Source organism: Marmota monax, unplaced genomic scaffold, assembly GCF_021218885.2.
Source record: "Marmota monax isolate L192 unplaced genomic scaffold, Marmota_monax_Labrador192_F-V1.1 WCK01_AAM20220418_F8-fsc00057, whole genome shotgun sequence".
NCBI lineage: Eukaryota > Metazoa > Chordata > Mammalia > Rodentia > Sciuridae > Marmota > Marmota monax.
Window position 1 is genome coordinate 1,443,835 of NW_026693933.1, and position 19,704 is coordinate 1,463,538.

Consider the following 19,704-nt stretch of genomic DNA (forward strand, 5'->3'; position numbering starts at 1 on the left):
CAAAGCACTAGGAAAAGTAGACTCTTATCTTCTATGCTTTCTATGTGTGACCTCTTAGCCTTCTGTTTACTTCCTATGATTCCTCAAAGTCTCCATGCTTGTTCTCGTCAAATTCTGAAAATAACCCTATCCTTCACCTCCTTTATATTCAGTTCACAGTCTGAATACTTATAAATCAGTTCACAAAATGTCATAAATAAAACAAATGCCTATGTCTACCTTAACCTGCTAACGTTGTCGAAATATAGTTCTAAATACTGTAACTTTGTTAAATTAAAAATAATCTCCTTCTCTCAAAACAGAATAATATGATTGAATATTTTCTCCATAAAGAGCAAATATATTCACTACTATTTCATACCAAGAAGGTATTCTAAATAACAGGCAATTTCTTATAAGCAGAAAAAAATAATGATGATGTATGGGAAAAGAGAAGGTATGGTGTATTTCAGAGAAGGAAGGAGATGGCCATTTACCTATTTAATAGAGAAGACTTAGAGGCAAAAAAAAAAAAAAAAATGTATTGTTTTCCCAGAGAGATCTTTCATGAGACAGCTCATCCTCCCCAATCAAGCAAAGGGCATTGTCATAGTTCCCTTGTTTATTCAGTGCTTTTTAGGTATCTGTTTGGTGCCAGGCGCTATTCTAGATACCAGAAAAAATGAACAACAATGTGAGTGCAAGTAAGGTAAAGAAGTCACTCTGGCAGCGAGGATCCTCAGAGCAGTACAGTGGCACATGGAGCACAGTGTTGAAAAGAGTAGAGCAGCAGTTGACACTCTTGAAGACATAAAGAGGGGCCATATCCTGAAGCTTTTTCTAAAAGCAAGGGACACAGAGAAGTTAGGGGATCATGGGAAGTAAGGTTGAAGTGTGGTAGATAATAATAATTTTACAAAAACTCCAAAGTCACATTGCTCAAGTGAGAAAGAATAAGGATTTTCCTGGATGTGAAATGGAAGGAAATGAGTACAGAGAAATGAAGATTTAGACAAGACAGTTATTTAAGTTGTGTAACAGGCCTTGTCTGGATAGTAAGAAAAGGGAGAAAAGAGTCATTGGAAGAAAATCAGGTTGTCGAGGTACCCCAGGTTTGTGGGAGGTAGAGTGAGCCATGTGATGACTGCATTATAGTTCATGATTCCAGGCAATAACAAGATTCATATGGAGCAGTGGTTAACCTGGAATAGATAGGAATGCCGATGCAGGTGAGATGAGGGGGATTTCTGCCAGAGGTAACCGACGTCTTGATCTATGTAACTTAACCAATCCTAATGATGACAGGAGATACAGATAATGGAACTTTGCCATCCAGATTTCCACATCTGAAGAAGTAATAAGGAAGATCATAGATGACACTGAGAAGTAGGTGTGGTATTTTAATAAAATCAGCAAAATAAAACAATCTAATTTTGATTAATTCTATTCATGTTTTCACGTTTTCTATGTCACATCCCAAACAGCTGCGTATAGAATGACATTTTGAGGTAAATTGCTATTATCATAAATCAAAGATCATCTTCTCAAATAGCCTCTTCCCAATATTGCCCAGATCATAGTATATGGCTCTGGTAAATAAACTTTTTAAACTTAAAACATTCTCCTCTTGGTTCAAAGGAAGAAAATTTAAATTCCAGAAATATTCTCAACTGAGCACTGTAAAATCTTCACACCTCTTCAGTTTGTTCCTTTCTGTCCTTCCTCCCCTCTTTATCTAGAGGTAGTACCCCTCCTGGTCAAAGTGAACCTATATCCTCTGTCTTAGATCTTATCAGTCCTACATTCTTATGTATCTATCAAACACCCCTTTTCTCCTCTACATTTTTAAAATCACTCTTCACTTCTCATAGATATTATATATATATATATATATATATATATATATATATATATAAAATATTATAATATATATATTATATCCCATCTCAGAAAAGTGAAAGCTTCTTCAAACCCCTATTCTTCTCCAGAAAACAGTTCTTTCTTTAAACCTTTATAGATACAACTTTTGAATGAGTCACTGTCTCTCTTTCCTGAACTCCTACACACTCCACACATTTTCTTCTTAGTTTCACACACCCCCCCCCCGACTTTAGCAATGTGTCTTTAGTTAAGATCATCAATGATCTCCTTGTGTTCAAAGGCAATTGATATTTTCCAGGCCCATTTCACTTCACCTCTTGGAAGGAACCAATACTTTGTCATTCTCACAGCATGATCTGTGGAAAGTACAGCATGATCTGTGGCATTCTGAAGACCCAGAGAAAGCATGGGTCTTCAGAATGCCACAGATCACTGTTGTACTTTCCATTCTCTATGACAATCCATTTGCACTCTTTACAAGCTTGTCTTCACCAAAATATTCTAAAAATATTAGGATGCATCTTTTTTTTTTCCCCTAAAAGTATCTTCTTTTTCACTCTAGCAGTATTTTCTCAGGGATTCTTATCTATGCCTAAGGATTCAATGCCCATCCATATGACCAAACTTGTACATCTCTTTCCTAGTTTGTTCTTGTCTCTTTCTCACATAGCTAACTGTTCACTCCAGAGTTGGCTTGGATAAACAAAAGGAATACTGTTTTTCATGGGAAAATAAACAAATAATAACCTCTAGATATATCTTTATAAGTGCTTTTGTCATCTTTTGAGTGAATTTCTGGTCTTCCCTCAAGACTCAACTCAGATTCTAAATTATCTGATTAATTCCTTAGTCTCTTCCTCTCCTCATCTCCTATAGCAACATGTGCCTACTTCTGCCGCTACATATAGCCATGGTATTTTAATTTCTACATCTACATGTCTTCCTCCAACGTCAACTACACAGTTAGGAGCTCCTTAGTGTCAGAGTCAGGTTTTATTCATAATTCGCTTCCCAGAACCTACTGTCTAATGCATGGTAGGTATTCAAATTTTTAAATTAATAATCAAATGCTAATAGACCACTATTTCCTAAATTGTACTCTGGGTTTTCCAAAGGCATATTAATAGATGCTCCCAGAAGGAAGGATTCTGTGATTAAATAAGGTCAGGGAAGTTTGTTCTCCATCCCTGGCCAGCACATGCTTGCATCTGGACTACGCAAATTAAAAAATTAATGGTTAAATAGGGAAAGATTTCCCTCTCTTTTCTGATTTTCTTTCTCTTAATACCTATGGTATTATTCTTCAAACAGGTTTTCTTTACCATGTAACATAGTTTGGATTTTCCCTCATTAGTATCATCAAACAAATGCTAAAGAAGCAGAGGTTATAGTACATTCTTTGGTCTAGGATATTCACTGTACAATACAGGTGCAAATTCCTTCAAGAAGCTTTGATGCTTCTTAGTGCAGAAAAAAAAAATTGATCAGTGTAGCACTGCTACAGTATTGACAAATACATCAAGTCTAACACATTGTTTCTTATTTTTACAGAATCATTAATATAAACAATTAAGGTACATTTACTTAGTCATAAAAATAGCAATATTACAATCACTTTCAAGCTATTCTTTTTCTGTTAGAGAGAGAATATTTTAATATTTATTATTTAGTTTTTTCGGTGGACACAACATCTTTATTTTATTTTTATGTGGTGCTGAGGATGGGACCCAGAGCCCTGCGCCTGCCAGGCGAGCGCGCTACCGCTTAAGCCACACCCCCAGCCCAAACTACTCTTTTTTAATTGCTCTTATAAAGATAATATAGTTAATTAAGCATCAAATGCACCACCAAGTAGTTATGCAGGTAAGCTGGATACCAGAAGGATTGATAGGTCCAAAACAAAATTTCTACTTGAAGCTCAAAGACCTTACCACTTCACTGTCAGAATATATTGTCCTTTGAACAGGGCACACTCAAAATCTGAGGCTAAGCAAAACAATAGCCCCTCCTGAATGGCTTTTACACTACGCTGCTTTCTTTAACATGGCACAGGGAACCTTTATTTACCAAACAGAAAGTTCTAACATATGCTGTGGCACAGGACATTATGTGAAAACAAGGCACCCATTCTGGTGATCAGAACTCTTACTAAGAACAACAAGATAGCAAAGTGACTCATCAGCTTGCGGGCTCTTTCCTGATTCTAGTAATTTGGGACAAGTGTGGGGAAGTTACAAGTCGATAATGTGCAGCCCAAAATGACAGGCAAGAGAAGTTACTAAGCAACATTAAGTACTTGCATATTTCTAATCTTTAAAAGCTACCCGAAGCTGAATAATTCTATAATATAAAGGGAAAGAAAAAAGCAATGTGGGAGTCATGTTTTTGACTGAATGAAAGTGTTTTGCTCAATAATTCTGAAATTCTGATTCACCATGAATTCATCTGTCTTGCTCTTAAGGATTCCTTCAGGTGTACAATCCCCTTGAACTCCCTGTCACCTTATACTCACTGTCAACTACAGAGGAAAAAAAAAAAAAAAAAAACAAACAAACTGATGAGGTGGGGAGGGCACGAGTGGTCCCTGTTAATCTTGAGACCAGTCTGTTCCCCTGCCAGGAGACTCTTCTGTTCTTGGTGTCAGCTCTTTGTCTCTAATAGCAATACAAGGACAGCACATTAGGTGCTTGTTTCCCTGTTGAGGTGTTTTTACTTCCATCTTTCTCTTTCACTGAAGTGCAACTTTAGGTACTATAGGCACTTGTCTGTTATGTTATCCTTACTCCTCCTCCACCGATCCTGGCTCAGTGCCTCACAGATTAGCCCATCTGTGGCTGAAGGATGAAACAGGATCAGGGTCATGGTGTCAGTACTTCTGTCTTTAGGCGATGACCTTCATATCTCCATTTGTATGAATCAAACTTCCCAGTAGCTATTACTTGCAGTTTCCAAAATGTACAGAAGCAAAGGCATGACAAGCAAGAATTCCCCAGCTCTACTTTTTTTTTTTTTCTTCTTTTTCATTAAACAGCAAAGGAATTCCTTGGTCAAAAGCCAGGGAAGAAACACTTTTATAACCCCTGTATCAGCAAAACAACTTGCTGAATAAACTACAATCTCATCTTTTCTGTTTGAAGTTCTGTTTTCAGGTCAAGTATCCTATAATGCTTTCTCACAGCACCTCTATTTCTTCCTCCTTTCCAGTTCATATAACTCAAAAGGAATCAATCTAGGTAATAGTAATTTTCCTCACAGAAGAGGTCATGTTTTTGCAGTGTGCTTAGGTACAAATAGCAGAGTAGTAAAACAAAATAGAAAGTCATCTTATATATCAAATAGGTAAGTATGACTACATTTGATGAATGTCAGAGAAATTGAAATGAAAGACCTCTCAGTATAGTTTTTTTTTTTTTTTTTTTACAAAAAGGATAGGGAACTAGAATTTCTGAAGATTAATTGTGCATCAGCCACTACTCAGGAAGTGTACATGTATATTTAATTTATCTATGTTAACAGTTATCTTTATTTTTGACTTTGTAATTCAATAAAATTTTTTTTGGCCCAAATAGTAATTAATAAATCTCCTTATAAAAAGTTTAAATAATATTTAATAAATGTTGAGTCACATTAAATATTTTTACCAATATGAAACTAATATAAGGGTTGTTTTTACATTTAGATTTTAACCCCTATATCATTGTACATAAGACTAGAATGGCAAAATTCTGGCTTTTTTTTGCATATTGAGAAATTATTTGTACAGTGAATTTCTTCACACCATTATTCACAGCTTTATCTCATCATGATCAAAACCTGGAATTTTTTTAAAAAAAGAAAATGTAAAGCAAGGTCCAACTGCCTCACTGGGAAAACATCATTCTAAGATTACTCTGTTGATGTAACTCCAAAGACCAGACATTTTAAATAGCTACCATACTTCTCTTCCCATCTGTCCTTCCCCTTATTATAATTCTTATTTGATAATTCATGTGGATTAGGAAGAATAACAAAATAGAATGATTTTGCCTAAGACATTGCTTTTTAAAAACTATTATATCTGAAAAATAATAGTCTAGTTACATAACATTTAAATATTTATTAAAAGAAATTTATAAAACTAGGGTTCAAGTAATCATATAAACTGAAAATACTTCTTTGGGGGAGGGAAGTTGGGAATGATTTCCTACTACCAACCTTGACTTCAGTCTCTGTAGTGGTACTGAAGTATGGAAGGTCTGTTTGCAGATAGGATTCACTATTTGTTAGCTACCACTGAATTAAAATTTCAAAAGGTATTTTTCCTCAAAGGAAATAAGAGTTCAAAAAACAATTTTAAAAAGCACAGTGTCACAACTTTCACACTATTGTCCTATAAGGGCAGGACACCTTTGATGACTGACTCATTTATTCTAATATTTATTTTTATCCTCTAAAACATACAAAAATAACTTGATATCAGAAATTAGGGATCAATAAAAATTCTACCTTATGATTTGGAAATAAATGTCATTTCATTTTCCAAAAATATCATCCCCTATATTTTAAATACTTAATACCGGTTGAGTATTCCTAATCTCAAGTGCTCTCAAATCAGAAACTTTTTGAGTGTAGCCATGATGCTACAAGTAGAAAATTTCATACCTGATCTCATGCAACAGGTGAGTTGAAAAACAGGCACACTAAAAGTATTGTATAAAGTTACCTTCAGGCTATTTGTATAACTATATATGAAACAAATGAATTTCATTTTCAGACATGGGTCCCACTCCAAGATATCCTATTATGTATATGCAAATATTCCTGCAAAAAATCTGAAACACTTCTTGTCCCATGCATGTTGGGTAAGGGATACTCAATTCAAACCACACAGGGAAGTAAATGCATTTTGAGTAATTTTAGATACCAACCAGGAGTTTTGTTTATTAAAATATATTGTCTGGCTCAAAATTTACACCTTGTGTTTAAAAGGCAATTCTCTAGTCTTTTTGGAAGGTAAAGGTGAAATATTTTGCACGTAGGTCTCCCTAGTCCTTTAGGGAATTGAGTTAGAGTCCCGAGGTCAGTTTATTAAGAGAAGTATTTATTGAGCTTCAATGGCATGTTAGACACTATGCTAAACACTAAAGTTCTAAAAAAATAAGTCTTGGTTCCCCTCTTCAGTGTGGAAACAAGACCATTTCAAGTCTGTGGCATATTCAACAAAGGAAAGCACAAATTTTGGTAGAATCTCAGATCAGCGGTAAAATCCAAATAAAATCCCCAGTGGGTCATGACTCTAGACTAAAAGCTTAAGGGCTGAAGTTACATTACAAAATGACACACGTGAGTATGGTGTGAGGCCAGAGGATTTGGGGAATCAAGAAGTAAATTCCAGCTGGACACAATATTCTAGCCTGTAATCCCAGTTACTTTGTAGGCCTAGGCAGGAGGATGGCAAGTTCGAGGGCAGCCTGGACAACTTAGTGAGATCCTTTCTCAGAATGAAAAATGGAAAGGACAAGGGATGTAGTATGTCAGTGGTAGAGAGTCCCAGGTTCAATCCTCAGTACCAAAACAAAACAAAACTGTAAATTCCAGAGGGACAAATATAAACATAAACAAAGGAGGTACAAGATAGTATGAACCATAGAGGATTATAATAAACCAATGACATAGTGGACTTTCAGCCTTTTGGTTAAAAATCTGGTTTTTTCTAGAGCCAAACTGTCTGGATTCAAGCCCCCACTGTATATCTACCAGTTTCTAACTGTGGAAAATCAATTAACCCTGCTGTTCCTCAGTTTGCCCTTATAAAATGGGAAGGAAAAAACAATTAGGATTATCAAATAAGGGTAATGTCAAGATTAAATGTACAAGATGCTTATAAAGGTAGTTGGCATATAGTAAACATTAAACAAAAGTTGGTACCATGATTTTTAAACTGTGAAAAGATGAAGGCCATTTTCAATACTACTTTTAAAAATCATCCCTCAGAATTGCATTCCCAACCCCAACGTGAAATGTCACAAATGACAAGGGAATGAATCAGGGCCAAGAACGTGAACATATTTGCAAAGCTCCATCACCACATACATATTTGACAACAGCTTAGTAGCATCAACTCAGCTTGTGGAGCACGCTCATTTACTTTCTGATTTGAAGGTAACAGTTTTTATGTTCCTTGCATCTTTAGTGATTGGCATGTTGCCAATCAAAAATAACCCAGTCAAGGACACTGTGTTTCAAATTTACAAGGCAATACAAACTCCCTATTAAAAGGCAAATCCATCATTTCAAATTGTTGACTCAGAAAGTCCTTAAAAAAGAATTTCAGCTGTTTAAATTTAGCATGCTGAGAAAGACCAATCCTAAAATATTGTTTGGCTCTATGCCTATAACATTTTCATTTTATTCCTTGTTAGTGTTTGTCTTCTGTGATAAGAAGACAAGTGGCAGTAATCATGTTAGGCTCCGTAACACTTCACATTTTACCTAACACTTCACATTCTGTTTTGCTCCTCAGTAGTTGAAGATGGCCTTTTGCTTCTTGGCAAATTTTCAAGAAATGATTATGCAACAATCAGTGATATTTCCATGTACTGTTTTACCTCTACAGTCATCATCTGGCCTTTTTCACCCCACTTTTCTTTGAATCATTTTTTTCCCTCTTAAAAGTGTGTAAAGATTATCTGGAGATAAGCCTAACCTCATTTTTATAATCAGATCTTACAATGATTTAAAGAGATGTTTCAAGTCTGTGTTTTATCTGTGACTTTAAACATATCCACCCCCCCACACACAGCCTAAGGAGTTTTTTAGAGTACCTCAGAACAAAGGATCTGGACACATTTTATGTGTCTCCTACCCTGCCATCCCTTTATTTTCCTTTTATCCCTCTTCCAACTTCATTCCTCCCAAATGAACTCCAGCATCTTCCTGGCAATGTCCCCAGCTTCATTTCCACAGTTTGTAAAGCCAAAGCAGAACCTGAAATTGGATGGTGACTATGCCAGGTTTGGATCGGGGGTTAATTTAGGTTCCAGTTTTGGGGTTCCAATCTTTGGTATCATCAGAGCAGAAAGATCTCCCCTACCTGACGTGACTTCTCAAACACTCACCACCAACTGCATCCACAAAATGGTAGACTTACCACACCTAATCATCAACAGAGTACCATTTGAATACTTCAGGTAAACAACAACAACAACAAAAACGACTAGAAATTGGAGTTAGTCACATTTGTGGGCTAATCCTAGTCCATCATCTACCAAATATGTTGCTTTCAACAATTCTTTTATTCTATGGAGCATTGAATTCCCTCCAAATGGGAGAGAATGCCATCTCCCTTCCGTAGCTGTTATACTATAAATGAAACAACACTTTCAAAATGTTTGACCTAGTACTGCATTGACTATAATTACAGAAATTATCATTATCATTCATTGTGCAATGAGCAAATTATGTATGGAAATAATCTGCAGAGCTCTGAAGGAATTGAATCTACTTCACAGTTGATACCCAGGGTCAACAAGTACATGGGCTCTTACTTGAGGTTATTGTATGTTGGTGTTTTATAAGAGAGAGAATGCTGTAGATGGAATAGGGGCTCTAGGAAGAGGTTCATTCTCAGCTTTGCCTGAAGCTTCCTCTGGGCAGGTGCTCATAGGCTAGAGGTATTACTCTTAAGAGAATTCTGCAACACTATCTTGCATACATAAATACAGCTCTGATCCTGAGTCAGCCAGAAGAAGCATCCAGGAAAGAATAATCTTAAAATGTCATATCAAGCCTATATATATATGATATATATATATATATATATATATATATATATATATATATATATCATACTCATTATTATTTGCAGACAGATTAGATTTAGGGACAAGCAACTATCTATGTCTGACTCGGTTGGCTACAACTCTTTCTTCTTTCAGTAGTGTACAAGGAAACTAGTTCAAACACTGTCCCAATAAACCTCACCAATGGTTTAAACCTTAAAATAATTGCTTTCTTTCAAAAACGTAACAATTTTCTTAACAACATAATACAAATTTTGCTTATCAGTAGGACCAGAAAAGTGTGAATCAAGGGTATTACTATACTTCAACTCCAACTACCTAAGTTTCTGTCTTTAAAGACATTTTCACAAGTTGTTATCAATGTCTTCCACCTGATATTCCTTCTCTTTAGATTGCTACCTGAAGTTCAAGTATTCATCTAAAAGAGTACATGGAACTGCTTGAAAACTCCTTCAACCTATATTCTTCTTTACCTAGATCTAATTTATTGCTGCCTAAGCTTTTTAATCGCCCTCATGTATGCATTATCATAATACAAATACATAAATACATAACAAATACATCCTCTGGATTATATTTTACTCAGTGATTCAGAAAGTCACATGTTTATGCAGAGAGAAATTTCATGTGTGGAATGGATACTACAACAATACAATGCCAAAAGTACTAAGTAAAGCTTTGTATCTAGAGATCGACAGGATGAGCAGCTAATTAGACTAAACAATTTAAATTACATCCTGGACATATTTTATTTTTAGCAAACTAATGAAGATTAGGTGGATTAAAGAAAGTATAATACAATTTAAAATTTAAATAATAGGATAAGAGTAGGCCTTAATTTCCTCTTTTCTCATGGCAGAGGTTTTCAGAATTATTATGCATTTCACAAGAGTTATTTCAAAAGTTTGTAACCACCTTAACCTATAGAGTTTATGCTACTTTATAGGAACATCCAGTTTAAAATCCTGAATTCTGTTTTCGGTACTTTCTAATTTACATTAATCTTTCTTGGAGAAAGATGTAGTAATACAGAAATTTCTCCAATGATCCTCCAATTAAATATAACTTTTTTGTGTACCATATGCTTTCACTTGAGGGACTCATTTTCTTTTCTTTTTCTTTTTCTTTTTGTTTTTCTTTTCACCATTATAAAATTATAATCTATGAGAGGGCCTGGCTAGACACTTCAACATTTTTAGATTAATAATTCCTAGTTTCTCTTTTAGAAAAAAGACCTTTAGTGTTCTGCCTGCATTCATGCTTATTTGGGCATTTGGTTTACAATGGGCTGGCCCTTACTGACCTATTTTTAAAAGAGTTGGTTATCTGCAATTTGAGTTTAAGTTGTTTTTTAAAAGTTTTTTTTAAGGCTTCATTTTCTGCCAGTGAACACAATGCTGCTTAGTTTCTAAGTATAGAGCCATCTATGTAAAAATCACCACTGTGAAATCACAAGGAAGATACTGTTGAACAAGTGGAGATTACTGCAGCAATAAGAAACTGGGGAAACTCTCTGCATGCCACCCACTAAAGAATATTTGAATGTGATCATATTACCAGTGCCCCTTAGGTTGTTGCCTAGCAGTAACCCAGAGGCTGAGTTCACATTTCTTTTTCTTTCTTAATTTAATAAGGTAAATCAAAGACATTTTTGTTTTGTCTGCTTGTTTTATGTTTAGGAAATAAATCAGGAGTGAAACTTACAACAATTAACTAGAGCATTTGGAATTCTAAACCAGCCCCTTTGCTGATTTATTTTTTTAAGGCAAGCTGCCATCTCATCAGTAACTTTCAGCAGACCACTTTGGAATTAAATCTAGAACACATCTACCAGCTTTGTTGCTTAAAATCACAACAAACCGGGCACTTTCTGCAGACCTAACTAGCAATCAGCAGTGCAAATAACTGAGTAACACGACCACAGCGTAACTAGGACAGGAGTCAGGGAGACAAACCGAATGATTGCACATTGCATGGGAAAATTCAAAGCTATGTTTTTCTAACTTTCCTCTCCATTTCTTTTCAGCTTCCCTTCCCCCGCACTCCATACTCAGAAGCCACTCAAATTGCCAACCGTGTCCAGTTTAACTTACTGCAGTGTGATGCAGGCGAAGGTTAGGCGCATCTCCGAAAGGGAGAGCGACTGCTTTTCCGGAGAGGAACTGGGACCCGCCAGCTCTCAGGATCCTTTCCAATTCACACGCCGTCCGCTCAGTAAGAAGGCTCTCCCACAGCTCGGCTTCCCCTGAGGAGTGGAGCTAAAGAACTCTGCTCACAGCATCCTCCTCCCTACTGCCACCCGCTTCCAGAACACACTGCCCCTTCAAACTAGTGTCGGAAAAGATGGAAATCTACTTCCAGGCAACAGCACCGGCTGCCTGCAGTCCACCAGTCCCTGATCATTTGCAACTCAAAAACAGCGGAGGTTGAAAGACATGAAAGACGTAGGTTTCCGGAGCTTGAAAGTCAATTTTGGCGTCCCTCTTCCCCAAATCTCACTCCTCCCACTTCACCCTCCTCCACCACGACCTCCTCTCCCACTCAGGCTAGGTATGGCAAAAGATTATTTTATTATCCATGCCAATAAGCATCAAGAACACTGAATTTACCAGATTGGAAATACCTGTTGTCCATGACTAACGCTCTTCTTTCATCTCTTTTCATCCCTTGATTTTTATCAAAGACGCCTTGATATTGGAAGTCTGTTCAGTGTGCGTGTGTGTGTGTGTGTGTGTGTGCGTGCGCGCATGCAGTGAGGAGGAGGCAATCTGCGCGGCTGCAAGCAACAGCCCTGCCTATCTCTGGCTGCTGCTGCTGTTGCTACTATTGCTGTTGGAGCACAGGGGAAAATCAGGGAGACAGGGCTTCACAGCTGTTTAACTGCTGGTTGAGTTATTAGACAGGGGAGGAGACTGTACAGGTATGAGTGACTGTTATTGAGACATTAAACTGAATTCACTGCAATTACTACCGTTCAGTGTATATCTCCCCTCCCATGAGAAACCTGATACCTGTCTCCCCTCTTTCTACAGAGTATGTAGTCTTTGATGGGTCATTGTTCAGCAACCACCTGCCTAATCCACGTCTATGAATTGTGGTAGCTGCGCACACTATTACTACATTCCAGCTTGGTAACCCAGGAGCAGATGACTGAAGGATGAATAAGGATAAACTAGACATTCATTAAGATGGAAAATGTATATATACATAACCAATCAGGACACACATAAAAATGATGATTTTCAGCCATGAGTGTAAAATAAGGCATCGGATACTAAAAATGTAGGCCAGTCAATAATCAGGTTATCTGATAGAATATGTGCAAACCCTGATAGTTAAAGAGAGTGCTTAACTGTCTCAGTGCAGGTTACATTGATGCATGTGTCCATTGGGGGTTCTCAGCTTCCCCACACACTGTGATTTTGATGCATTAATATTGCCCCATCAACTATAAATTCTACTGAAATCTACTTGTTACTTTTGTTTATGGGCTCTCTCTCTCTCTGGTTGTTGGTTACTTATTTTCTGCCCTCATTTATTTCAATATATTCTCACTTAAGGTGATATTTAGCGGAATGTACATGTTAAAGACATTCTAATTCCTCTGAAGTCCAGGATGCATCTTGATACCTGACGTCATTTACTCTAGCAATGATTTATTTTCACAGTTTTTCTGTAGATTGGTTCATCATGAAAAACCATTACTAAGTACCACTTAATATTTCTAATCTACTTTCATCCTTCAGCTGTCTGAGCTAAAAATAAGCTTAATTCCTTTTGATTTTATTCCTTATGTACACCTTCAATTATTTCTGCCTTGCTTTGAGTACTTTCATGTTTGTCATATATTTTCCCTGACATGAGGGTTCCTATAATCAGGGTTAATTCAGACAGCGGAGACTACAGAAAGAAGAAATCCCTGGAAATATAACAAGAAACCAAATGGAAGAAAAAGAACCCCAAAAGATTAATACATCTCCTGATTTGTTTATATAAGAAAACTACAAAGACCAATCAATGAACAAAGCATCTTTCAATCATCCAATAAATAAATTTGCCAAAACAACTATAATGACAGAAGATGCCATAGGTTAACATTTTGTTTTAAAAATCATATATCCTAAGAGCAAAAAGTATCCAGAATTTTTTAAATGTCAAAATTCTAATAAAACATGCCACACATTTTTGCCATTTATGCTTTGTCTATTAAATAATTATTATATGAAGCACAATTAATATTAAAAATCTGAAAACTAACATCTTATTTTTGTACTTCAATCCACTGCATTGTAAGAAAGTAGTTTCTACCACCTAGAAATACATTATGGTACATAAAGCCAAGGGCAAGTGGTGTGACTTTGAGCTTATTCTGGCCCTCAAACTCCTTTCTCAGGAAGGAACACTATCAGGATCACAAATTTCATAGTTTAGCAGGGTTTTTTTTCATACTTTACCATTTTAGTTTTTGTAGTTACCTTTATCCCTATTTTGAAATTCAACATATTTAGGAAAAAACACTTGAACATTCTTAAGAGACAAAATGTATTAGATATTTTTATTATAAAAAGGGAAGGAGGCTAAGCATTCAGTCTGGGTAGAGAAATAAACACAAGATATTGAGATTATTGGTAATTTTTTTAAACAAATCTATCTAACACTAATTAAATGGACTTGTTAAAAAATGCTCATAGCATTACTGAGAATTAAAGAAAAGAAAAACAGTCTTATTGACAAAATTACAAGATTTGGTAATGAAGAAAATGATCTTCATTTGAAGACCGATCCTTAATTCCTGACTGTTATAATTCAGGATTTCTATCTTGGGGGAGAATTTATAAATTGCTGCTTTTGATTCCTTGTCCATTTGTTTAAGATGCTTCTCTACCCCCAAAACTTCATTTAGAGAAAATTCTACTGTGATATTTATATAATTGATCATTTTTTTAAAAAAAAAGTGGTAGAAAAAATGAACTTGCTCTATAAATACTCATTAATTTAAAAAAGCAACACTTTAAGTAAAGATAGAAATAATCTTAATTTTTATCTAAATCTCTTTCATCATCAACAAATGTTTTCCCAAACTAAATTATTAATGCTACTCCTTTACTAGAGAAAAAGCCAAAAGTTTGCAATGTCTACAAAAGCCATGTTTGTGTAGTTCACTCATTTAGCTCTAGCATCTACCAAAGTGCTTAGAATAGTATGTGCACATTAGTTTTTTTTTTTTTTTTTTTTTTTTTAATATATTAGTGAATAAGGAGATAATATGAGTTTGGGGCATTGGGAAGATAACTGAGCTGGGAAAAAAGTTGTTTGCTGTCTTCCTGTCTTAATTCAGCTGTTAAGTAACTGTGGCACTGTAGGAAAGTGGCACACTTACCAACATCTTGAAGCATCCTTTCAGGTCCATCCCTCACAAACTACACAAAATTGCATGATAAATGCCTATTCTCAATACTGCTCCAGAGTGGGTTTCCACTCTCCAAATGCAATCAATAAAATTTCCTATAATCTCATATCCTGATCATTTTGCAAACCAGTTACATCAAGGACCTTCTTAATCTTTAAGAAATTTACAGCTCTCCCTTATCCCCCTTCTTTGACTTGCCAATCTGGATCTAGTCTTGTGGAGACTAGTTTAGAAGCATAAAGAAATAGGTTGTTGCATACTTATGTAAGAGTTCCAAAAAATGTTAGAGACTTTTATAGACCTTTTATCACTCTCAATAATGTGATTCTTTAAACAAATGATGAGAAATAGCTTATATAATGAAGTATGTTACTTTCAGTAGATAAATTTTTAATTTAAAATTCCAGAAGATAGAAATTTATTTTTAATCAGCCCTTTATGTAAACAAATGCTTAAGAATCACCTTGACAATTGCATATATCTACAAGAAATTAATTTTAAACAGCAACAATAAGTAAATGGTAAAAAGATCAGTAGAGGGAAGGGAGGAGGGAAAGGGGAGGTAGTAGGGACTGAATTAGAACAATATACATTCCATGCTTTTATAATTATTTCAAAATGAATTCTACTGTCATGTATAACTAAAAAGAATTAAAAAGGAGAAGAATTACCTTGTCATATTAATTTTATTCAACAAACATTGGCCATCTATTTCTCTCAAAAGTATGAAGAAACAGTTCAATTAGTCATAACATCTGCTTTTAAAGGACATATTGTCTCATAAATAAAAATTGTTAATTAAAATTAAGAATGTTTATGTTTCAGAAAAGTCAAATCATTCAGATTTATGATAACATGATTTAAATCCTTAATAACTTTTATTTGTATGATTTTTTTAAAAAAGAACTACTTCCTAAATTGAATAGATGAATAAACTGTCACATGGGGACTTTTCCACTGGTTTCAAATCTATGAATCACTGAATGTAGGTTACAAGGCTAGGGGAGACCCAGAAAAGGCATGATTTTATTTCACTCCTTTTAAAAAGAATAATCATCATAATATATTGGACTTGGATAGGCCCTTAGACTTTACCTAATTCAATTTTCATCTTTTATAGAAGAGGAAATTAACAAAGTATATCACTGTGGCTTTTTGCTGGAGAGGCCATCTTACCAGTCTGCTGAACCCAGGCTTTGGCACATAACAGATACACTTACTCCTAGCTAGGTAAATAACTAGCTGAAGACCTTGGGACAATTATCTTCTCCACACCTCAGTTTCTTACCTATAAACTGAGGATAATGATAGTCACTATACTGTAGAGTGGTTGTGAAAATCCAGGAAGAATACAGTGCAGGAGAAGCCCACAGCTCAGCACCTAGTAGGGTTGTGAATGTGTGTGCAAATGAACACACTCATAAGCACACCTAGAATAGCCATTTTCATGACTACTGCCAATTCTTTCTCAGAACCATAATTTCTAAGGTTAGTGTTTAATTACATAACTCAAATTATTTTACATTTGTTTATTTGTAACCAAATTTGTAACTGAATGGAGATAGCTGAATCTAAATGATTCACTTAGGGGCAGCGAACATCTTGCTGAGGTAGGAGGAAGCAATATTTAAAGTCAAAGAATTCTTTCTGTTACCTAACTGGTGTTTTAAAGCAGCACAACTGAGCAGTGATAAATACACAAATTAGTGAAGAAGTTGTTTAGTTAAACTTTCTTAGGCTCTGACAGTATAAGAAGTCCTAAGCTACACACATAATAAAGGAACCACGAAAAACGCAGAAGACAATTTAGAGGACAAAATAGGAAACCTACGATAGAGTTGTAATTTTGCAGTTGAAGTTTTAGGTTGGAAATTAGCAGGCTGTAATACAGCCCAGCCATCTATTTGGCTGTCTCAAAGATGGATGTAGAATACAGTATAATTGATTTAGCAATGGTCATCCACACACAGTTACTGAAAATGCCCATATTTTATAGTGCATGACCTTACTTTATTATTTAGACCAATGGTTTACAAAAAGATAAGGCATACATATTTTGTAGTGGTTTTTCTGATTCTTTCTTAGAAATCTAGATATGTAGATTATAATTATTTCTGTGCTCACTCTAACCTTGAAGGACATCCCATCAATCTCCTTAATACTCTGGACATCATTTATTTGTATTCTACTTGTTCTTGAGGCCAAATTATATACATTTTTGCACAAAGCCGTATAAAAGGAAGGCACTTAAAATAGTTTCAATTGCACTGATAAGTAGAATCAAACCAATCATTTTAAATACCATTTTTTAAAGAGAACGGGTAACCTCCATTCAATACCTAAATTTATAAAACACCATGCATATATTTCAAGCAAATAGATACTTTAGCTTAAGCTACTTTAATGGTTAAATATTATTTATAGTGTTTACAGTGAAAGAAAAATACTTTAAGAAAAATGCGAATTTTTTTAAGGTTTGGACTTGAATAGCTTTTTATTACAATTTTATTAAACTGAAACTTAGATTTCTATAACTTTAGAAGGGTGGGTCTAAAAATTTGCAACAGTAATGATAGCCACATACAATATGCATTAAAAGTGGAGATATGTATACATTGATTTGGGGGTAATTTTACAGAAAACTTTGTTGAAAAGATAGATGTAATATGATAGTAAAAAAATGACAAAATTCATTATCATTATCTTTACTGTTATAAAATCAGCCATCTGTGTAGTATTTGTCCTTGAAAGTAGTTTGAGTATCTGAGGATGCATAACCTTCTCAGTCTACTAGCTGGAGATAAATACGGATATTAGAATAAAAAAATATGTTTGTAAAATAGAAAAGCTCATTCTAAACCTCAATTAAACATCTTAAAAAATTGAACTCTAATGTTCTTTATGATAGCTTTCTTTTGTACAATTTCTCTGCCTTGAGTTTGAAGAGTTGAAGGAGCAAAAGCTTAATCATGTATGTGACCCACACAGCCCAGATAGCTCTGGCTGTTAAAGCCAATTCATTTCATCCCACAGTGAATAATTTCTTCCTGCATATTGTAACCATATTTTAAAATGTCAAATTCTCAAAAAACTTAGCATAAAGAAAAACTGTCTGAAAGAGGGGTTGTTTTGTGCAATGCTATTTATAACCTCTTTATCCTTATCAACACCCAATATCATATATACATTATATTACTGGGACTCAGCTTCATAGATCTTCTTGGAGGATTCTGAAGAGGAATTATTTTGTAGAGATGGAAATAAATATATTTTTCACTTTAGGTTTTAAATATAGTTATGAATAGACCTAGCCCAATACTTAAAAGTAAGTTTTCTTGTACAGAAAATTAAATCCTCCAATGATCTTTATTACATATCATTTTGCAAAATAAGAATTGCATAATTAAAACAATGAGTAAATATGTGTATTTTTTTAAATCAGTCACTTCTTTTCTCAGTTTTCATGACCTGAATTGAAAGATCGTATTTTCCCTGGGTGATTTATCTAAAAATGGCTTTTGAGGTTAAATAGTCTTGTGAAACATTGTACGTAAGCACTTTTACATCAATAGGAATTGATGTCAAAACTGTGAGGGGAAAATTGTTATCCATTGTGATAATCATGGGAAGCTTTGATGTCATAATGCTTTATTGAAAAGATTTCTTCCAAAATACTTTTTAAAAAGACTAGAACACATTTCCTTATGTTCATTTTTTTGTCCACCAAAACATATTTACTTTTAGAAAGAATATTTTTATGCTAGTTTCAAAGAGATTTATAGTAAACAAATGTTATTTCATTTATTACAACTATCTTATGAGAAAGATACCATTTTTACTTCCAGTTTTCAGGTGCAATAACAGAGGCACCAGAATTTAATTTATTCAAGGACTTACAACATATAGGGAAGGCAAAGACTGCTTTTCATGATCTGGCTCCAGAGGTGATATTTTCAACAGGTCTTCTGTTTTGACTCTAAAGTTCTAACAGATAAAATATCACTTAAGTGTTCAAAATGTAGCTGATTAATCTATAATTAATCAGTATAGGATATAACCAACTCTTGAAATAATTTGTATCAGATTTGAATCACCTGAAGGTAGGTTTTTGATGAATGCTACCTCACCATTTAATATAATCAAATAGATACAATTTTATGTATGTCAGGAACATAAAATTTAATGACAATTTAATGTCATTACACTCCAAATTCAAGCTTCCTTACATTTTTTATTATGTATTTTAAGCATGTGTTTGTTTAGTGCAACTTACAGTTTGTGTCAGATATACTTCATGCCAAAGTATAAAATAAATGTATAGAGCCATTCACTAAGCTTAATAACTATATGGGCTTTATAATGTACACATGCGGTCAAACATTTCTCGTCAGTTTTTCTGTAACTGGCTCCACATACATTATAAAGTCACTAGTAGAAGGGCCCTATCTTATTTACTATCTTTAGTTCTTTGAAAAGGGTATGGAATAAGAAATGTCACCTGAATTATCACATTATTAATAAGGGTGTTTTTGTTAGGATCTGTCCAAATGCTGAAAACATTTTCAATAGTTGATCCCAAGCACTATAAATTTTAATTTCTGATGTTATAGTACAAGTACTTATATTTTCTCATTCTTCTTTTGTGGAGATAAT

General features: G+C 34.7%; 1 protein-coding gene across 9 annotated transcripts in view; it reads right to left on the reverse strand.

The window, feature by feature from the left end:
* Dgkb (diacylglycerol kinase beta) overlaps positions 1 to 19,704 on the reverse strand; it is a 769,121-nt gene that overhangs the window by 684,125 nt on the left and 65,292 nt on the right. For 3 of the 9 annotated variants that reach the window (XM_058585322.1, XM_058585321.1, XM_058585315.1), the window contains exon 1: positions 11,735 to 12,140. The exons of 1 other annotated variant lie outside the window; for it this stretch is intronic. The gene's annotated coding sequence lies outside the window, so the exon portion shown is untranslated. Of the gene's footprint in view, positions 1 to 11,734; positions 12,142 to 12,250; positions 12,412 to 19,704 lie in introns of those variants that run through there. 5 more of the 9 variants (XM_046463657.2, XM_058585319.1, XM_058585316.1 and 2 more) reach the window with 4 other exon arrangements.